This window comes from Gavialis gangeticus, unplaced genomic scaffold, assembly GCF_001723915.1.
Source record: "Gavialis gangeticus isolate Ggan-Ray unplaced genomic scaffold, GavGan_comp1, whole genome shotgun sequence".
Taxonomy (NCBI): domain Eukaryota; kingdom Metazoa; phylum Chordata; order Crocodylia; family Gavialidae; genus Gavialis; species Gavialis gangeticus.
This window is the reverse complement of record NW_017729025.1, coordinates 154,484,737-154,489,462: the sequence shown is the minus strand read 5'-3', so window position 1 is coordinate 154,489,462 and position 4,726 is coordinate 154,484,737.

The window sequence follows — 4,726 nt, the reverse complement described above, 5'->3', positions numbered from 1 at the left end:
CCACCCACAGAAGCCGGCGCTGACGGCAGCATGGCGAGTGGTGACCGCCCACAGAAGCCTGTGGTGGCGTCAGCAGCAGGGGGAAAGCCGGGGGTTGTGACCCACGGAAGCCAGTGGTGGCCAATTTCAGGGGGGGCACATGCCCCCCTGTGTCTCCTGCACCAATTGCCTATGGTCTCTCTTTTTATCTGGCTGTGCTGTGTGACAATAGCTGTTAACCAGCTAGTGCTTTTGCGGGGTTTAACAAGCCATGCTGCTGGTATGGTTTGACGTGAGACATCCAGTGATTACAAGTAGTTTGTGTTGGGACCTCTTTCCACTTGGGAGGTGGAAGGGAAGGGAATTAGACAGTGGGTTACAATTCAGATAGCTCAGTGCTAATGGCCATATCTGTCTATCTTAATGGGCCACTAGCACAACCATTTGCCTTTTAATAATAATAATTAATAAGAAGAACTCTTTGCCCTGTTATCAAATCTTTGCTGCTCACCTTGCATTTCTCATTCAGGGATCTTAAATCTCTTTATAAACATCAATTAATTTTCCTTACACACCCCTGTGAGTGAGGTAAATATTACCCTTACTTTGCAGCTAGGAAAGTTTGCTCATAGAGTGAGACAGTAGCTGAGCAGGCAAGGCAGGAGTCTGGACAGCTAGATGTCTGCTCTGTCTTCTGTAGCACAGGAGCTGGTAACATACACGAAGGGAGAAAGGGAAAACATGGATGCAGAACCTGCCTGCTGATGCTAGTTTAAGGAGACAAATTGAACATATTTTTGGGATTAGATTAATTGGAGCTCTTAATGGAAAATGAAAAAGGAGTCTTTCTTTGGGAAAATGGGTGGGTTCCTCATTGCCATAACATGTGGAATACATTTTTTATTGTGTACCAGAGTGTGGAATGGCTGGCTAGAGGGCACAGTAGTGTGGTCCAGTGAGTTCAATATAGGTTTGAGAGCATGAACGGTGTGTACCCCTGGCAGCTGGGGGGGCACGGCTGTGCTGGGGGCGGCAGGAGCATGGTGGCAGTGAGTGAGGAGCTCCTGCAGACACTGCCAGCACTGTCTGTGGTGGGGGGTGGCGAGCACTGACTGGGGGTGGTGATCACCTGCATTGTCAGCGGTGCCTTTTTGCAGGGAGTGTACCACCACACTCAGGGGGTGCGCATGCACCCCCTATGCGTCACCCCTGTTTGGGAGGCAGGAGCAGGGGGGCCTAGACCCAGAGGTGGCTGCCAGTCAGGGATCCCCAGGGGTGCCAGGGGCATCATGGCCTAGACAGACATCCTGGCTGCAGGCATCAAAGGCAGGCAGTGTGTGCCTCCTCCCCTCCAGCTGGGCCAGGATCAGAGGCTAGGAGGTGTGTGTGGGCCTCTGTGCAGGTGGCAGCAGCTTCCTGGGGCAGTCTGTTGCCAGAAGGCCCTGTGGGTGGCCCTGCTCCTGCTCTCCACTGTCTATGGGTGGCTGCCACCACCAGCACCAGCACCACTGGGACAGGACAGGACAGGACAGAACAACCCCACCCCAGAGCCAGCAGAAGGGCAGATGAGCAGCTGGGGGCGGCACGGAGCACGTGCCCCCACCCCCTAGGGTGGCCCCCGGCCTGTCCTGCAAGGCTGGGGGACCACAGCCTCGCCTGCGTGACACCCGCTGGGCCAGGTTGGGGCTGGGGCCACTTTGACCTAAGTGGCGCTTGTGCCCCCTGGCTCACCCTGGACGTGCCAAGAAGGCTGGCGGACCCAGCCACAGCTCTCTGGTGGCACAGAGGGGACTTGCCCTCCCCTGGTTCGGTGGGCCTCCAATTTTCTGTTTGCCCAGGACCCCAGTAAATCTGAATCTGCCCCTGGTCAGGAGGCCTGTGTTCCAGTCCTAGATTTGCAGCAGACTCGCTCTGTGACCTTGGGTGAGCTACTGCTTGGTGCCGTGGTTTCCTCACCTGTTAAAAAAGGGATGGTAAGGCGAGTCGTCCTTTCTAAAAAGTGCTTAGGTTTCATGACTGAAACATGGAAAGAGAACGTTAAGCCTTGTAGGAAAAAACCTTGCAAGTGCAGTGGAGCACTAAGCAGTGCAGCAAGGCAGCTATTCTAGGTATGTCTGGCTGCTCAGTTTCCTCTCCTGAGGCCCCCCACCCCACCCCACCCTCACATTCCCCTTGTCGGAGAATGCTGTCCATGCTTATCACCCCAACCCTGAATACTTTGCTCTGGCATGCAAAATGTATTCCATTTCAGGGCTTAAGGGGTTTGCTTTTTTCCCATTCCCTTCAACTACCCTCCTTTAAGGATCTTCAGCAACTGTCAAGACCACTCTTCCCTCCATCACCTGCAATTATGAGCCTCTCCTGAGATCTAAGTGTGCTACACCCCTTGCAGTGGCTGAGAGCCCCAGGCTGGGACTCTACCTGGGGCTTCTACATGCCAGATTGGAGCACCAGTCATTATGCATGCCTGGACTCTCCCTTTTTGCAAACTACTTTAATGACCCTGGATGATCCAGTCTGCAATTATACTTCATTAAACTCTGCTCTGTCAGTGCTTGCAGCTGATCCCCTCACACCACCCTATGGGCAGACAGTGTGGGTTTGTGCATGGATACAGCTTTCCCATCTTTTTCCTTCTTCCCATTTCAGGTGCTATCTTTTCCCCTAGGGCCACTGACTTGCACCAGCAGGACTCATTTACAAGGGGGTGTTAAGCACTACAGTGGCAGAAATCTCTTGGCACTGGTGTAGAGCCATGGATAATCAGACCTTTGAGCTCCTACACACAGGCCTCAAGCCAGAGAAGTGCTTGAGCATAGGTTTAACACAGAGCACGTGAGGAGTCCTGTGTCACCCAAGGGTTTAGAGCAGGGGTGGGAAAAATAAAGCCTGTGGGCTGGATTCGGCCAGCCAAGGGATTCTGTCCTACCTGCGGTGGGTCCCTAGGCCCCACCCAGCCCAAGCACAGGGGGCAGCCCAGCTCATGGTGCATGTGGCTGGTCCTACCAGGCACGCAGCAGGGTGGAGACTGTGGCAGCTGGACCCATCTTCCCAGCAGCCCCCACAGTGGTGGCTCACTCTACCCAGCTGCTGACAGTGTCCCTGCTGCTACCAGACCTAGCCCTGCTACCTGGGCACCCTGCCCATCTGCCCTACATCCACTGCCAGGGGTGCCAGACAGAGTGGGTGGGTGAGTGGGTGGAGTCCCTGTGGAGACCAGCTTGGGACCCCCATGGGCAGGGCACACTTGGCTGGGTGGATCGGATGGGGCCACAGGTGGGTTGGAAGCAGCATCCATGAGTGGGACTGGGGCCAGGATTGCGGGTCTGGAACAGTGTGGGGCCACCCGGGCAGAGCTGCAACCACTCCCTGTACGTTCCTTGCCCGTGGAACCTGCATCTGTCACAGTGATGAGCGGAGAGCGGATCTCAGCTCTGTCCTGGGCCGCAGGCCCACACTGTCACCATCCTGTGATCCCGGCTCCTTCTACCCATTCCACTTCTGGATGCTGTCCCCCACCTGCCCATGACTGCATCCCATCTGCCCAGCTGAGTGCACCCTGCCTGCATGGAGACCCTGCCTACCTGCTGCCCCTGGTGGTGGGTGTGGGGCAGATAGGCCCAGGGCCAGATAGGATCAACTGCCCACCTCCCCTGCCAGGTGGGTCAGTCCTTCCCCCCCTGCCCTGGCCTGCAGCAGCTTACCAACACTCCATAAGTGGCCCTTCCACCCAAATAATTGCCCACCCATGGTTTAGAGTCACTCTTTGGAGCCACTTACGTGTTTAGTGTTAACCTATGGGTTAATGTGCCTTGTTGGATCGGGGCCTTGGTCCTTAAGGAGAGGATCCTGCGTGTTGCTCTCCAGCATCCCACTCCGGTGCATGCAGTAAACACCAATGTTGTGCAGTAGAACATTTAGCACAACTGCTCTAAGGATAATTTTGCTCAAATGCTGAGACTGAGGAGAGGGATGCGGAATTCACAGAGGACCTGCAGGGAGAAAGGGTTGCTCATAGCTTGTAAATACAATATATACAAAAGGCCCACTGGAGTCTAAGATCGGAGGTGGACTGCTGAGGACTGAGCATCATAGACAAGCCACAGTGTGGAATGTGTATATATCTGCAGGGATACAGACAGATCAGATACACTCTGGAAAGCCTATTGCACCCTGTGGGACTGGTGAGTATGTGTACCCTGATGCATGCACACTTTCAGAAGGAGTGATTGCCAGTCCCTGAAGTTATCCAACACTGGGCTTGGGGAGCGCTGCAGTGAGGAGCCATCTCCACCTTCAAAGAAGAGAGGTCAGGCCTAGATAAACAGTACATGGTCCCAGTAGCTCATCAGAGGGTCACTGAGGCAATAAGGAAAACTTCAGCAGCTGTAGTGCTGCTTTTGAAGCTAACAGTAAAAGATAGGTCAGGAGGTCACCCCTCTCAATGCCCCTGGGAAAGGGGGAAGATTTCCCTGGAAGCCGTTGAAAACATTAACTAAATTAGTGTGACTGCATTGCTGCTAAATGCTGGAGAAATCCAGATAGACCAGGTCACAGGCTTCCTATAAGCAGTGGACACTAATTGATGTTTGCCTTCCCATACCTACCAGCATACTTAATGGGCCCATTTCCTAGCAGGAGGTAGAGGGGGGTGTGTGTGTGTGTGTGTGTGTGTGTGTGTGTGTGTGTGTGTGTGTGTGTGTGTGTGTGTGTGTGTGTGTGTGTGTGTGTGTGTGTGTGTGTGTGT